Source organism: Coenobita brevimanus, chromosome 86 (assembly GCF_032717465.1).
Source record: "Coenobita brevimanus isolate Jiangsu-jjx chromosome 86, ASM3271746v2, whole genome shotgun sequence".
NCBI lineage: Eukaryota > Metazoa > Arthropoda > Malacostraca > Decapoda > Coenobitidae > Coenobita > Coenobita brevimanus.
Genome location: NC_137039.1, coordinates 16668664 through 16686956, shown reverse-complemented (window position 1 = coordinate 16686956; position 18293 = coordinate 16668664).

The window sequence follows — 18293 nt, the reverse complement described above, 5'->3', positions numbered from 1 at the left end:
TGAGTGGCTTGTTTGGCGTTGCTACAGCCCGTGACATTTCTGGCTTCAAATCTGATCTCACTCATTTGGCTTCAGCTCTAGAATCCCAACGCTGAGTCATTAAAATCCAACACACTATGTTACAGAAGCTCACGACCCACCTAATTGATGTCACGTCCACTTTAAACAACTTCACCGATATCTTACAACGCCACCTTTCAGATCTCAACGTTATCTCTCAGTTCTTCTACCTTAAACTCAACATGGATAATCTCCAACTGGCCATTGACTCTCTCCTGTCTCAAGTCTCTACCTTTGTTCGTATCCTGGTCGATGCTATACATGGACGTGTCACTGCCGACTTAGTACCTGTCTCAGCTCTCCTTTCTGTCCTGGAATGGGCTCACTCCACCTTCGGTCTCTCCCCGGTCCTCCCCTACTCCTCCCTCGAATATTATTATCCAGTTCTCGAAGCCACTCTTCTCACCACATACGTCGTCGTCCATATTCCTCTCCGTTCTGCCATAACCTTTAACCTTTTCCACATCATTCCCTTCCCTTTCCACCTCAACAACTCCTTGTTACAAGTCTCTGTTCCTTCAGAATATTTCCTCCTCTCCCATGATCATCTTTCAGTTGCCTTCCTTTCTTCCACAGACCTCTAGAAATGTTCCTCCCTTACTCCGACCTCTCGTCTCTGTGCTGCCCACCTTTTCATTATCTTCCCTAGCAGTGCTACACCCTGTGAGTCTGCTTTAGTTCGCAACCATTCCATCTACTCGGCCTGTTCTTTTGTACCAGCTCCTGAACTCCTGGTCCACCATGCTCACCTCAACCATGTCCAGTACTTCTTCCTTGCTGTTCCCATCTCTGTCACAATCATGTGTCCTGGTTCTTCGGTTCGATCCGTCCCCGCTAGTGGTCCTTACAAAGCACCAGACTATTGTACCGTCAAATCAGAGTCCATCATCACTTACGCCACTCGCTATCACCAAGCTGTCCGTAAACACTCCTATGACATCTTTCAACCAATCGACATGCTTTCCACCCTACCATCTGCCAACATTACCATCACCTCCCCTAACTTGCGCATGCTAACCTTCCTCAATGACAGTGATTTTCTTATGGATCAATTTTCTCTGGCTTTCAGCCGTTCATGGGTTCATCCAACAGTTGTGTTTCCCCCTGTGGTTATCGCTTTCATAGGTTTTCTACTCATCATATGTGCAGTGCATTGTTGTGTCAGAAAAGTGGAACATCGACTCCAGGAAATCAGAGTCGCTACAGGCATAGTACGCCCTACACACGACGTAGAAACTCCCTGTACTTAGTGCCCTCACATTCAGTGCCTACCAATGCCATCTGACAATTAACCAAACTGTGCACAGAACTCTGCCTACTAGAAAATGATGGTATTTCTTTAGTGCATTACTGCGTGACAGTGTATCTTACAGAAAATACATTAAAAAAAAAAAATGAACGAAGAACACCAATAGAACTCTCATATCTACTCCTTGTTTATCATGTATCACACTATTATTGTATAATCCCCATTATATCTATCTATACCTTCGACCCTTACTGGAAGCATCCCTATTAATCCTTGTATATCTTATCTGTATATATCCTTCTAATTCCCTCCCCTCAACATGGCCATGTCTCCCCTACTGCCCCTGTATCATACTTATCCCTTGTACAAACCTCCCCGACCTTGCCTTAATCCTATAATCAAACACCATATAACTCCTGGTGTCAGGAGACACCATCTCAGCTACCCGGGAGAGTAGTGTACCCCCTCCATAATGTGTCTACCCCCGATGTATATATGTCCCCCCCCCCAATGCAAACATGCCCCCACTAAACTTGCTGACCTAGCACGCTTTCCCAGAGCCCAAGCCTGGGCGAAGGCGTTATTGCGTCAGTTCATAGCAGACACTCAAGTAGGGCAGACTATTTTGTTGTGAGCTCATAATAAACTCCTTATCTAGCTGTTTGTACACGGAGTTTCTATCACCAAAGTATTGCAAGTTACACCAGTAATTCTTATGTACAGTGTTTGGGCACTGTTGTGATTAGATTTGGTGTTTGCAATAGGAAATTTGGTGTTTATGAAGCAATCCTGGTCATTATCAGCCGTTGGTCCAACGAAGATTGTGCTACTGTTTCTAATCAACTGCACTGCCTCTACCCTGCACCAAATGTGAGTATTCAGCTATAATAATAATGACAGTGAATCAAATGAATATAGTGTGCATATCTAGCATACAGAGAATTGGTGAAATAGGTGTAGTAGCTTAGAGGAAGGCAGGAAACTGCCCTACAGTCACGACATGGCATGGGTACACTGTAGTTTTTTGCATTTTTCTCGACAACTTTGAGGCCTAGCATCATCGTTGTGGGCTCAAATGAAAGCCAATTAAATTCAGCATAGGATGATAAAATGAAAGCATAACAGTGGTGAGAAAAGTTTTTCGCTAGAGCTCCCCGAAAAACTAAAAAAAAAATCTGTTGTCTGTCGAAAATGAGTTTTGCTTTTTCGCTTATTACTCGAACACCATACCTTGTATGAAAGTGCGACCTCTGGCATTCGAAAGCTAATAAAATTTTCTTTCCAATGATGTATAACATGTAGAGATTGATTAGTAAACTTTCAACTTATGATGTTGGGAAGAGAGATGTATGCTCTTCAATGTTTGTTCACACTGCCCTAACGTATGTATAGTGTGTTTCTTGGGTGTTTTTTTTTTTTTTTTTTTTTTGCTTATCATGTCGAACAAGCATCGACGAAAAGGAATATGTCGGTTTTGTGGCAAAATAAATATGTTTGGGTGGTGAAAATAAGCTGAGAATACACAGTTTTGGAGCGCACAGCAGGCGGGGGGGGGGGGAAGGGAGAAAAGCCGGTGCGTCATGTCCCACAAAACTTATTAACTTATACGTGCACGAAGGGGTTAAATGTACCAAAAGCTGAAAGAATCGGTCTAATGGGGCTAGAAGGTTTATGTATTCTTGGCAGGCCATACAAAATACCAAGCACTGATCCAGATGCAAATAGGCTAGTCATATTTATCTGAAGTTATAACCTTATCTTCTATATATATATATATATATATATATATATACAGTAATACCTCGATATACGATACCCCTAGATGCAATACCCCGGATTAATGATTAGGGTAGAAATTGCATCATACCCCTCCTAATGATGGTCAAACCCCGGTTTAACGATGGGTTTTAATTTTTCTTACTGATTTTGATGATATTTTAGACTAAAATTGTGTGTTTAAGTTTTTTATAAACTGCTTTTAGACCTCAGTTAATGTATTTTGGCCACAGGTGGGGTGAACATTGTCTTTTTGGGGTACAATTTACTAAGCTTGATTATTTCCAGACTTATATTTGACGATATTCAGACTATATTTGTTGATTTAGGTGAGTTATTTATAGGTGTTAGGATTATGGTAGCTTCCTTGACAGCTTTTAGGCCATTATGATTGCCTTTAAACCTGTTTTTGGGCTCATCTGGGTGGGTTTTGGACTTGGTTTTGGGGGAAATCCAACTATGGTAAACGGTCCACATTGAAATACATGTTAAAACCCTGATATACGATACCAAACCTAACGATGAAGTTTTGAACCAAGTAGATCGTTAAACGGGTATGCCTGTTTATATATATATATATATATATATATATATATATATATATATATATATATATCGGATATGAGGTCTGTTACTGGGTTTCTATTACTATTACACTTAATTTCAACTGCTCTCTATTATATTACTATTATAATTACTTTAGTGGTCATCTGTTACTATTACTTGGTCATCTATTAGTATTACTATTACTATTAATATATTATTTATGATAACAGTATTAATTAAACTGAAAATGGTTTTTATTTTCATTATCGTTGGGAGGCTGTTCCATTGAATGCACAAGTGTGTCTAGATCACCTGATGGCCTATTGACCACTCTCCATTCAGCACGGTCTCCTGTGGTGTACCTGCAGCTTGGAGAGCAGCGAACAGGTAACCATGGTGAGAAGGCTGTTTTTATTTATTTTGGTAAACGGTATGAAAGAAGTGTCTGTAATAGGAAAGTAATATACAATTATCTATTACTTTGCCTTCTATTACTATTACAATTACTATTACAGCCGGGAACTTGTGATCTATAATTATGACTATTACTATTACTTTGGAAAGTCTGTAATAGTCTATTACTATTACTATTACATATTACTATTACCCTATGTCTTATATATATATATACTCGTATATATATATATATATATATATATATATATATATTTTTTATGTGTTCGACTCTGGGCATAGACTTCACAGCCTGCATCCAAGGCCCAGTAGTCCTACATATCATACACCTATACATGTCACCCACCGTCCATATTAAATACATGCTAGGGCCGTCTCATACAGGACTGGTTTATTGGTATTAGCGGGGATATTTTTATGACATGTTGGCGGGTCTTGTGGTAGATCGGTAAAGTCTGCTTTACATGAAATTCAAATCCTTGAACTGTTCCCTGCCCCAGCGGGGATTTAGGCATGGCCACAAGCGAAAAAATCGTATATCCACTCGTCACGACAGCAGGTGGTGAATTGACATATGATATGTGAGAGGGTGAAGTCAAGGTCAGTCTCATGTCTCAGATTTTCGTTCACTTCCCGAAGGTTTTCACAGTTTTCTATAGGTTTGGACTGCATCAAATGATCCAAACCATTTCAGCAAACCTGAGCAAATAGGTAAAGATACCAAGAGAAAAATTTATTTTTCACTTATTATTATGTCTTTTTTGTATGTGCCAGTATTACTTCATAATCGTAAACAGGTGGTTGTGTGTTTTGCAAGAGACGACGAAGATGATATGTTCTGCTTGGGTCGAGATAATGGGTGTAGTTGTGCTTGTTTAGGCATGGCCAGGTGCTGAAAAATGGAAAATCCACTCATCACAGCAGCAGGCTCCGAACTGCTTGATGAGGTGTATGGGAGTGTAGTGTAGGTCAGTATGAAGACGTTCAGACCGTTCGTTAACGTCCCTAAAATTTGTTTTTTATAGGCCGAGCTCAAACGACGCCTGCAGCCATTTATCGGCTAAATGTCATTCGATGCCGGCGGCAACGGAGGGGTTAAATGAAACAATGACCTTGGTGTGATCCATTTACTGAATGCTATGACTACATTAACATTTCACTGAAATTAGCTCTACAGCCCACTGAATAATAGTAGCTTATTCATTGCAGTTCTGCTCTTGATACGTTTAAGAGATGATTGTCGTGCAGTGAACTGTTTACTAGCATAGTTGTATGTTACCTGGAGATTTGTCTGTTACTGCTTTGATAAACAACACAAGATGATTCTGTAAAGGGTCACTGTCTGACATATGTACTGTCAAGCTTGGAAATACAGATTTGTCTAGGCACTCTGATAAGACATAAGTTACAGTTTTGTGATAATTTTTCCTTGAAAGCTCTGCATAGGGGTGTATTTGTTTAGCAAGCAATGCTTTTTCTCCGAATATCTTTTCCCTTAAGCAACATATATCTATGACATCTTTTGAGGGGAATGACTGGTTTCCTTTGTTTTTCATAAAAAATCAGTGCATGAGAATTATCACATTTTTCAATAAACAGTGCACTGCAGTAGTTTTCACACTTCAAAGATCTGTTAAGCTTCATTGATACAAATACTGCTATGTATGCAACAATTTTTTCAGAATATGGTGATAGCATAGAAGAAACAATGTCACCATTTTTCATTATTAATACATCATAATTATCTCTCTGTGTAAGACATTCATCATCATCATCATCCAGCTTTTGTCCACAGAGGTATTAATCGCTCTACATGAAGGAACATCGGCATTTGTATAAATTAAATAATTACTAGAAGCCATCAAAACTGGTATATCCTCTAAGGCTAAACAGTTTCCTCGTGACACTTCCTCAGTGTCATTGTGAAGCATTACCTTCTTATAGGCTGCTGTGAACTGGCGAGCTGAAGGATTAGTGTTGCATCCTCCCATACTTCTGATTTTCCCAAAAATCCTATCAAATCCTCTGGGGCAAAATGTTTAGAGCTGAGACGTGCTTGTTTGCCTGGCATATAGTTCTCTCTCCTCAAAGCCAAAACCCATTTTTGCCTCTTGCACGGATCCTTGGGTAACCTAGGATATATAATATGCTGTAATGTTGTATTTTTATATCGGTATAACCTCTATACGGATTATGTATATGTTTATATTCATATTTTTGAGAATACAGCAGCATGGAAAGGAAACGTTAGATTTTTTACTGTCATAAAAGAATCACAGTACCTATAAACTACCTTAAAATATCACATAATCATTACTTACTGATGAAATGTAATGGATGGATCAGATTTCTTGTTTCCTCTTTCGTTACACCCAGATGCAATGCAGCTGGTAGGCATTGTGTTAGGTGTAATGATGTCTGTGTAAGATAAATGTAGAAGGTGTATGAGACGTATTAACCGTCATTACACAATAATGTTCTGTACAGGTATTTACAATACAACAGACAGGGCTTTTTCATGAACACACACACAGCCTAGGGAGGGATGGGTACCTCCTCTCTGACCTGCAGCTAACTGAACTCTAAACCTCCTTGAGCCTAGTCCTGACATGCCCTGATGAGCCTCAGGCCTACAACAATATGGCAGCTGGTCAGGTCGCTAGGCGTCACTCATCCCACCTGATGCCGCCTCCACCCTTTACACATCCTTGGATGACAATGTGTAGGATAAAGATAACATGGCATCAGAGGCAGAAACGAGCAGAAATGATGACCAGGTAACATCGCCAAGGTATGTTGAAGTGATCAGTGAGTGAAACTGCTTATATCACCCATATTATTGTGCAAAAACCAATGTATTCTTGTACTACATAATAGGTTCGTACGAAATGAACAAAGATCTAGCTATTCTGAGTGGTTGGCAATAGTTACCACTACCATAGAAAATGCGACAGCTGCAGCATGGCTGCAGAGAAGATGGTAGCCTACCAGGTGATTAACCCGAGGCATCCCGTCGACGTATAGGTATGTTGCAACATTTTGCATTTGCCAGTCCCGTTGACATACTGGTACGTTGCGCAATTGCAAGGTTCATAATTTGCACGGTTTTTAATTTTCGCGCGTGATTTTTTGTACTTTTACACGGGACACCTTCCTCTATTCCTCTACAAGATGCCAAGCAGGGACAATGCCTTCTGCATAACCTCCCTCCCCCCCCGCACGCCATTGTCTCGGCAATTCACCTGTTACTAGTGACCTGGCCAATAAAGACATTCAGGGCCAGAGTGATTCCCCAATCGATGACAATGTGGAAGACAAAGTTTACATAACATTAGAGGAAGAAACAGTCAGAAATGATGATCAGGTAATGTGGCAAAAGAAGGTCAGGTATGGTGATGAGTTAGTAAGTGAAACAATGCTTATAATGCCTATATTACTGTTTGAAAACCAATATACTCTCGTACTACATATAAATTCATACCAAGTAAATAAATAAATACCGTTTATGAGTGGTGTGAAATAGTTACCCTCCCATAGAACTTGTTTTCTTTGATGCCAGCCTGTTAGAAAACCCAGTCAGGTAAGGAGGTACTGGTACCTGGATCGAGTATTTTAAACCTCAGGTGAGCGATTTCTCTATGAAATTTTGATGTTTCTTACCAAAAGCGGAGGTTTTAGCCAAAAAAAATTTTTTTGAAAATACCTCGGGATTGGGGGATGTCGGAGGTGCAAAATAGCTCGGGACGTGACGGGTTAAAAGGTCACCTGTATAGCCCATTTCTAAGCTCAGGTGAGCACTTCTTCTGTGATTTGCCATTGTCTTTCACAAAAAGCAGAAGTTTGAGCCAAAAAAAAAAAAAAAATCTAAAATCTGCTGGAACTGGGGGGGAGGAGGTGAGTGGTGAAAAATCTGCCAGGATGCGGTGGGTTAAGAGGGATTTCAAGAGGTCCAGGATCTTTCTTTTTCAGCTTTGGCAGACTAACACACTTTATTTGTATGCATGTCCTTACTGTTATCAGTGACCTCAAATGACTTCTGACCAGTGACCTCAAATGACCTCCAAAGTCAACCTCACATAGCCTATGTCCAAAATGGAGGTCAAGTGATTCTCCTTGCCAAAAATTGGGCTGATGGGTCCACCTCACATAGCCTGTGTCCGAACTGGAGGTCATGTGAGTCTCTTGCCAAATATTGGGCTGCTTGGTCCAGTCATTAGAGCATGTATTACTGGTGACCCCAAATGACCTCGAAGGTCAACCTCACATAGCCTATGTCCGAACTTGAGGTCATGTGAGTCTCCTTGCAAAAATTTGGGCTGCTGGGCCCAGTTGTTTGAGCATGTATTGCCAGTGACCTCAAATGACCTCAGAGGTCAACCTCACATAGCCTTTGTCCAAACTGGAGGTCATGTGAGTCTCCATGTGAAAAATTGGGCTGTTGGGCCCAGTCACTTGACTGTGTATTGCTGGTGACCTCAAATGACCTCGGAGGTCAACCTCACGTAGCCTTTGTCCAAACTGGAGGTCATGTGAGTCTCCATGTGAAAAGTTGGGCTGCAGGGGTACCCAGCATTGCCCGTGCCAAAAAGCAAACACTCTACCAGTCACCACAAATGACCCAGATCTGAAAGTTGACCCCAATAAACCATCCTTGGGTTACCTAATTCAAAATACATATGGGTCTGGGGATCACTGGCCTTGGTTTGGACATGAAGGACACACAAACAATGCAGCTCTTATATATATATATATATATATAAAGAGAGAGAGAGAGAGACAGAGAGGTGGCTTGCGGTCCTACCGGACCCAGGTTCAAATGGGACCATGTACCAGGCTGAGGTTTACAGAGCAATTCCGAAGCCATGTACGGGCTCGAGGAGATTCCCTACAGCAGCTTGCACATGACCTGGAGAGTATGGCACACAAGGCTTACCCTGGAGCAGCACCTAACCTGCTGGCTATTCTCCTAAGGGACCAGTTCATCAATGCTCTTAATAATGCAGAGTGAAAGTGGTAGTGAAGCAGGCACAACACAGAAGCATGCAAGAAGCACTAGCAATGGCTCTGGAATTTGAGTCCTACATAAGGCCCAGTATGTCCACTTTTCAGGCAGGTCATAGTGCAGGATTCAAGGCAAGAAAGAAGCAGGTATATGAAGCGGAAAAATTTGAAGGAAGTTGTTGGTACTGTGAAAAGCCAGGACATAGGAAAGAGGACTGCTGCAAGTGGAAGAGGGAACAGGAGAAGACCGGAGGAGGTGTTGGTTCTGCGAGAAGCCAGGACACAAGAAGGTGAATTATTACAAATGGAAGAAGGAGCAAGAACAGTGCAAGGAAACCAACGATTGCAGCAAACGGTTGTTGGACATGTGGTGAGGTGGGACACTTCAGCTGTTATTGTGGCAGTGGCTCAATCGGTAGAGAGCTGGCCTGCAGTCCTAACGGACCCAGGTTCAAATCCCGCTGGGGCAGGGAACAGTTTAAGGATTTGAATTTCATAAATATTAGACTTTACTGTTCTACCAGAAGACCCGCCGACATGTCGTAAAAATACCCCCGCTAATACCAATACACCAGTCCTGTATGAGACAGCCCTAGCATGTATTCAGTATGGACGGTGGGTGTTAGTGCCGAAGTGGTGACATGTAGAGGTGTGCGGTACGTAGGAGGACTACTGGGCCTTGAAAGCAGGCTGTGAAGCCTATGCCCAGAGTCAAGCACAAAAAAATATATATATATATGAGAAGGACGGCAAGAAGACTGTAGAAAATAAGAAAGATGAGAGTAAATTAGTAAGAGCTGGTGACAAGAGGCAACAGCCAGCTAGTTTTTCCAAAGAAATCCCATAGCTGAGGACTGACTGATAGTGTGCGAAAAGATGGAATAACAGATGACAAGCAGTAGTAGTATTGGTTGGCAAGAAATGCCACCATACTGTTGTTACAGGGCCAGGGTCAGCTGAAGAAGACCTGAAGAGGATGCAGATGGAGGATGCAGATTTAGATCCAGTGCTAGAGTGGCTGCAGTGGAGTACGGTGTCACCATCTTGGAAAGAAGTTTCCAGGTTTAGCCCTGCGACTAAGAGCTGCTGAAGTCAGTGGGATCTTCTTCATTTGAACAACAAACTACTGGAGCGTCAGTGGGAGACACCTGATGGCCTCAGCAAGTATTGGCAATTGGTGGTTCCGAAGAATTTGAGGTCTGGGATCTTGGCTGAGTCTCATAACCAGATCACTAGTGGGCACCTGGGAGTGAAGAAAACTCTAAGTTGGCTGTGACAGAGATTCTACTGGACTGGCATGTGTCAGGATGTTGAAGAGTGGTGTCGGGCCTGTGATGTATGTTGTGCCAAGAAGGGACCCATGAAATGTGGTTGCCCCCCTCTTCAGCTTTACCAGGTGGGTGCACCAGTGGAAATAATCATGGTGGACATTGCCGGACCTCTGCCACTCACTGAAAAAGGAAACTGGTGTATATGCGTCTTCATGGACTACTTCACAAAGTGGCCAAAAGCCTAAGCCATTCCCAAACAAGAGGCCACAGCTGCTGCTCAAGTGCTGGTTGACCCGTTTTTCTGTAGTTTTGGGATGCCCCAAGAGCTACATTCAGATCAGGGTAGAAACTTCGAATCTGCTATGTTCCGTGAGTGCTGCATTTTAGGGGGATCAAAGACATGAGGATGACCCCACTAAGGCCATGGTCAGATGGGAAGGTGGAGAAATTCAACTGGACCCTGGGACAAGAACTGACCAGGTACTGCATAGAGAGACAAGGAGAATGGGACCAGAAATTACCTGTGTTGCTGATGGCATATCGGTCTGCATCCCGTGAGTCTACCGGCTACACCCCTGCAAAACTGATGCTGGCCCACGGGTTATGTTTACCCATTGACTTGTTATTGGGAAGACCACCTGGTAAAGAGCCGCATACAGACACCTCCAGCTATGCGAAGGATCTTCAGGAAAGCGTGGCTGAGGTACATCATCAAGTGCAAGGAGCCCTTAAGTTTTCAGGAGAGATGATGATGTGTAAGTATGATGCCAAGGCAAGTGAGGTGAGCTTCAAGGATGGTGACAAAATTTGGTTATACAATCCTCAGCGCAAGAAGGGACAGCCACCGAAGCTGCAGAAAACGTGGGATGGGCATTACACTGTGTTGGACCACCTATCAGACATAACTTACCGGATTCGGGAAGGCAGGATATCACGCCCAAACGTTGTACACGTGAATAATCTGCGGCAGTACCATGGGCCAGGATAGTACAGCTGGGACGTCTCCAAGGAATCGTGCTCCCCTGCTGCCGAGGATGTTTAGGAGGACCAAGGGGGTGAAGTACAAGAGGAAGGTGACAGTTTCCCAAGAAAAGAAGTGCATCAAGAAGAGGACGAAGACAGTCCAGGAGTGGACTGTGTGGAGGAGCAGGGACGTCGTCAGAAGCAGCATAGGAGAAGATCTAATAAGCTGAAGGATTATTTTGTGTATAATTAAATGTTTAGTTTGGACTGAGGATTAAGTTTATATACATTAATTAGTTTTGTTGGGATGGCAAAAGATTAGGGAGGGGGTAGTGTTGAGAAGTGGGATTTGTTAGATGGGAAGTATTGGAAAGATCTCAGCATTTCTCATATTTTACAGTTATGTGTGAAAGTTCGCAGTTAGCCTGATATCATGAACAGAGTTATTTTGTAGGTTGTACATTAATTTTAACGTTGGGTCTGGTTAGTACTTGGATGGGTGACCGCCTGGGAACACCAGATGCTGTTGGCATAACGTTCTCCTTACGTGTCAAGTGGGGTTGGTGGAGGATTAGTGCCCCTCCCTGTAAAACAATTAACTCTAAGCCCTTGGCCACCCTGTTTGGGATACATGGCGTCTGGCAATGAATGAATGAATGAACATTAATTTTTGTGCTCTTTTCCTCTATAATGTTTAATTTACGTGACTCTTTGTTAAATTATGTAATTTTATCTCAGTTTGCATACTTAATAATTTAGAGTATTATGCAGTGTTAGAAAACTGTGGCATGTTTTGGATGTCTCTTATTTGGTAACCATACGTGCTAAACTAGAAGATTTGAGAGTAATACAAGGCTATAAGGATGGGGAAGAGACTAGAGGTGTCAGTTCAGTTTGAGTTTAGTTCAGTTTTAGTTCTGTGTCAGTGCAGATTGTATAGCTCTGGTACTTGTGACAGCAGTGAAGTGAAGTTGGCAAGCACTGAGTATAATTCTTTGGAAAATAAAGAAGGGAATATAAGAAGTTATTGTTCATTTACCACGCCTGAGCCGATCTTGTTGTTGTACACCGAAAGGCTGACCATAAGAAGAACAACTCACATACCAACGTCCTTCCTGTACTATACTACTGCTGTTGAAGCCTGTGGCAGTGTGGGACTGGATATATATATATATATATATATATATATATATAGTCACGGGGGATGTGATTTTATGAACTAAGAATGCTAAAATGTTGCTGCTCGTAACTAGAAACAAGGAATTGACTTGTGAAAATCAAGCAATAAGTTTTACTTCATGCCGGCTTACTTCGCCGATTCTCTAAGGACAAGACTTTATAAACTTTCTCAACAGTACAGAGGAGAGACTAATTACTCACGAGTGCTGTTTGTAGTACTGTTAACCTCTCGAGAAAGTGACTCCACCCCTGACAATCAATAACTAATGCTATTACTAATAAACAGGTTCTTGCCGGTGCATTAACTCCTGGCTGGTACAACGGATTTAAGCTTGATACAAAGAATTGGCCTAATTACCAGTTACGAATAATGCAAGGCGTTTGTGCAAACTAGGAGTGGCAACTAAAATAAGCTTATTGTGGAGAAATAAAACACGAGTTTAACTACATTAAGCTCAAAGAAAAAGAACTGTAAATTTATTAATTACAATGAAATAAATTTACGTTACATGAGTCTCAAAAATGAATTCAAAATAACAAGGAGAATACACTCTCTCACTCATTCAAAAGCTAAATACTTAAACCTAGGAAAAAAACGAAAAGAAATACTGGTCAGTGGAGGGGAGCTGAGCGAAAAGAACTGGGCACCTGTGCAGGACATCAGATGCTGCAATTTGCTAAACCCTCTTCGCCAATTCACCGTCTAGGTGGAGATTCAGGAACTCGCTGTACAATGGCAGCGCTGCCTTATGCTGGGCACAACGATCCTACTCTCGTGATGACTCAAAGCTGACTAACTTCAAATTATGAAAGAGGGCGAGAGATGGCCGTGTTCGAACTTCAACAGTCAGCGGAAAGAAAGTGAGCGATATACTATCTATCTATCTATTGCCAGACACCTCAATCCCGTTTGGGGTGGCCACAAACAAATCGCCTCCAAGTCGCCCTGTCCCCCGCCATTTCACTGCCCTGCTCCCAACTCACACACCCCTCTCTCATATACCTCTCCACCCCATCCCTCCATCTCATCCTCGGCCTCCCTCTCACTCTTCCCCCCTCCACCTCACTCACATACGCTCACAATAAATCACTCAGTGAAGGCACTAATGTCGTGCATAAGAATGATCACTTGTGAAACAGTGAGAAATGTTCTGAAAACCATCCCGATCGGAGTGAAAACGAGGACGGTTGAACTGAGTGATGTGCAGTGGGAATTCCACTAGAATTCGTGGTTTTCTCACTGATGTACAATGTCACGAATTTATAAATACGCTCGTGCGAATTCGTGACATTACTCCCCATCAAAATAAAATTTTTCTTTAGAAAATTTTTTACGATATACATACATATAAATCCTAACTCAGTCACACAAGATTCACACTGTGGTGTGTCTGCTATCCTGCTACAGGAGAAAATCACAGTCGCCCATGAGCGTAAAAACCTCGTATTTACGTTAATAGGAGCAAGCTTGAGGAAAAAACTTCGTGACGACGGTGAAATATCCTGTACAGGTCAAACTGAGCAAAAAGTTTGCTACATTTACATTAACAACTAATTGTTATGTAGCGTGATGTAATACATGGTGTAGGTGTGACAGTTGCGTAACTGTGCCTACATGTAAAATTATGTAATACAAATCAGTAGTAAATAATGGTGACAAGGCAGAAGAGAAGAAGCGGCAGCGTGCGGCAAAGACGATCAGCTGATCTCCATGACAAAATTGCTACACCCGCCAGCTGCACCTGCGAAAGCAATCAAGGTGGAGCATCAAAAGTGTCAGTGTGACAAACAATCTTTATTAAATTACAATTTCTCAGCCTAGCAGTCAGAATGTATGCTACAAAAAGTACACCCTAGCCGAAAATTTTAAGTGACAGCCAAGCTTTGTACATTCGAGGTCGCCATTATTTTCGTATTAGATACATTATTAACCAGGAATCGTGGTCCCATGACAGAATCTCAAAAGACCTTTATAGTTTACTGGTTAAACCCTAAATCTATATTATTATTAACCAGAAAACGTGGTCAAACTGAGCGAAAAGACTGGGTGCCTTTGCAGGACATCAAACGCTGCAATTCACTAAGCCAAAGGACCCAGTTTACTGGTTAAACCCTAAACCTACATTATTATTAACCAGGAAACGTAGTCAAACTGAGTGAAAAGACTGGGCGCCTGTGCAGGACATCAAACGCTGCAATTCGCTAAGCCAAAGGACCCAGTTTACTGGTTAAACCCTACTCTACACTTATGATTTACATTGGCAAGCTGAGAATCCCTACGCAATCTCGGGCAGGTCACATTTTAACACCTGCCGTGGGTGTGAACACTCATGTGGATAATGTGCATTCTCCAGGAATCCTCAGAGAGGCCCACAGCTCAAGACACCACAAGGTAATTCAAACACAACCTTGGATTGTCTCTGCGGGGTTCTCGAACTTCCCTCTTAACCCACAATATACATGTATGTACAGGTCCTGGACATAATGTGTCCTGTGGGGCCAACGGGCGAGACGTCAGGTCTTACTGGTACACTAATAACTGAGAACCAACCTAGTCCTTCGATTGCATAAATCTCTGAGGATGCCTGTCTTATGGAACCCAGCATACAACAGTTGCCCGTTAGTTATCAATTAGCAGGCGAGACATCAGATCTGCGCCTACATCGTCTCTGCCCTGTCTCTCAACTGTTTCAGATTTTATTGGTGTGGATTCAAACGTCACAGGAAGGACATGTCCCTGATTGATGGTACATGGACACACATTGCAGGAACGCACAAAACTATCTATTTCTGGTCCCATTCCTGGCCAGAAAAAGTCAGCACGGATACGGCCCTGGATTTTCCTTTTGCCCGTGTGACCTCCTGAGGCTGAACAACGACCCCATTCTAACACTGCTAGGCGATGCTTAGTGGGAGCGACAAACTGCAGTCGAACCTCGCCCTGGGGTGTTCGGGACTCACGGTACTGCTGTCCTTGTTTACAAAGGAACCTGGCTTGACCTCCCTGTAAATACTTAATCACTCTACTCCTTTGTTTCTTCTGCACGGCAGCAAGTGTCGTGTCAGAATGTTGTTGTTGAACAACATCTTAGCTACAAATCAGATCTTGCAGCGATGCAATGGTCACCGGGGTGACACGATTTGGAGCCTCAGCCATGGCTCGTGTTACTGCAGCCGAAGTCTGAGTAGCGTCATTTACAGTGCAACTATACTTGGCACCTGGAATATTGCCTACGATAAGGTCAAACAAAGGTTCTGGCATGACGACTGCGACTGTCGTAACAGTGTAAAATGGAGATGCCACCTGGATATGTGCCTCAGGGAACAATCTCACTGATCCATCAATAAGCTTAGCTTGGATCTGTCGACCCGTGTACTCCTCAGGCCGAACTAGACTCTGCCTGCAAGAGCAACCTGAGGAACCATTGTCTCTCAGGACCTTTACAGGAATGTCTCCCAAAAACTCTGACTGAACAAGGAAGGCACTGTTGCCTGTGGGAGGGCCTGTGGAGGAAGCAGCCAGCCACTGATGAGGCTGCTGAATAAATGATGCAGCAAACATGGTGCCCTGAAAACTAGATACCTGAGGGGTCGTACTCACAGTCTGGGAAGATGGAGCATTGACCATCTGTGGCGGAGGGTTCACTGTCGCTGGGGAACTAGTGAACTGTGGAGAAGTACCTGTACTAGTAGGGTTGGCACCACTGTGCGCTTGTTGTGGAATGAAAGCTGCATTTGCATCCTGCCTCCGATACACAAAAGTCGATTGTCCTGACTGAGGGTTACGTGGTTTGTCCTTGCTCTGCTGCTGCTTGAAATACTGGTACTGCTACTGGTTAGGGTTCTACTTGTCGTACCACTTCCACTCGGGTTTCTGGGTATTTTGCCCCTGGTCCTTCTTCTGTGGTTTGTTTGGACCTTGGTCATTATTCTGAGAACGGTCTTGTTGCTGGGGTTCATTCTGAGACGGTTTCCCAGATTTGTCAGCTTTCCTGTTCCAGGTGTGTTGCTTACGAGTTTGATACCCGTACGCAGTGAAGAATGCATCAGCCTTCTCCACCATTTGGCCGGCATCCCTTACCTGGCAGATCTTAAGCTGAGCCATATGCTCAGCAGGCCACGACTTTTCTAGCTGCGTGTGCAGCATAAGGTCAATTATCCCCTCGTGCGTGGAAGGAGTTTCATCTTTCTCCATCCACTCATCTAAGTAAGCAGTAAGCCGATCAAGAAACTGAACAGCAGGCTCCTTTTCTTGTAAACACGCCCTCATAAACTGACTCTTGGCGTCGTCAACTGTGAGACCGTACGCTTTGACGAGTGTGGCCTTCATCATCTCATACGTGAGATTGTCTCCACGAATTCTGTGTAGAATATCGAGAGCAGGGCCCTCAAACAAGCTAAGAAACTGGAGCCGCTTAGCTGTCTCATCCAGCTGGTACAGCTGAGCCATGTCTTCGAAACGAGCTATGAATGGCTCGATTCGCTCACCTTCCTTGTATGGAGGAAGCTTGATGTGTGGGGTCGCCAGAACATGCGCAGGGAGAGCCCTCGTGGAGCTTGGGTTAGCTGCATCAGATGTGCCTGAAGCCAATGAGTCTTGCTTGAGCTTCAACATCTCAAGTTAGTGTTTCTCACGTGCCTCGCGCTCGGCACGTTTGTGTTCTCGTTCTCTATCTCGTTGTTCTCGCTCATATTCGCGTTCTCTTTTGCATTGTTCTCGCTCGTGTTCACATTGTTCTCTCTCGTATTCACGTTGAATTCTACACTCTTCACGAGCATCATTCTCACGTTGTTGTTCGTAACTAAACCAAGAGAGGACATAGTCCTTGATTTGTTCGGGGTAGCTAAGCCCCATATCTTTGGCTTCATGTACAGACGTCGGAATAAGTTCGTTTCCTTTTCCGTGTTTGTAACACTGCTCGATGGAGAGCTACCCCCTCCTCCTCCCTTCCTCATGGTCCCACACTCCCACCCAACCCCCCCACTTTTCTCTCCTACCCCATAACCCCACCAGGTACCCCTCATACTCTCGCTCACAGCCAGCTAGGGGTTTCTGTACTTCAAGCACCTCTCTAATTGGGCGCTTTCAAAGCTAGTATTCTGGTAGATGTCACCACCATTGAGACAAACACATTCCCCCCGCTGTTTAATAAGTATATTTTTCTTTTTTAAATATCTACAGTTATGTGAAACAGAGAATCATAGTAATGTCATATACTGTAATATAAATAATACAAATAGAACACGTATATATAACGTAGCGTGAATTGTTTATATTTATCATAAATGGAAATTAAAATATTATTGATGGAATTGATGGCAACCCACCATTTCAGTGGTCCTATATTATTTAACTTCTGCTACATTTAGTGCAAGTTAGTGGGTGTTTTGACTCATTCAGTCTATATGTGGGCAGAAATTTAATGTTGAGTAAATACTGGGACTCAACATTTTGCTCACTCCTTTCACCCACGCACACCACAAGACCCGTGTTGCCACGGTTTGAGATGGCCGTGGTGTTGCCCCAGTGCCCCCTCAGACCCTCCAAAGCAATTACAGTACCTTACTTTGTCTAACCTAACCAGACCACAAGTAGCCTAGTCTAAATTGTATTATTTTAAGCATTAGCCCTAGTGCGTTTGTTTTGAAAACAAATCTCTCGTGAAGAAACTTAAACACTGGACTGTCTTGTGCGCATGCGTGAAGGGAGTGAGCAAAATGTTGTGTCCCAGTATTTACTCAGCATTAAATTTCTGCCCACATATAGACGGAATGAGTCAAGATCTGAACAAACTATGTATTAAGTACCTAACTTGCACTAAATGTAGCAGACA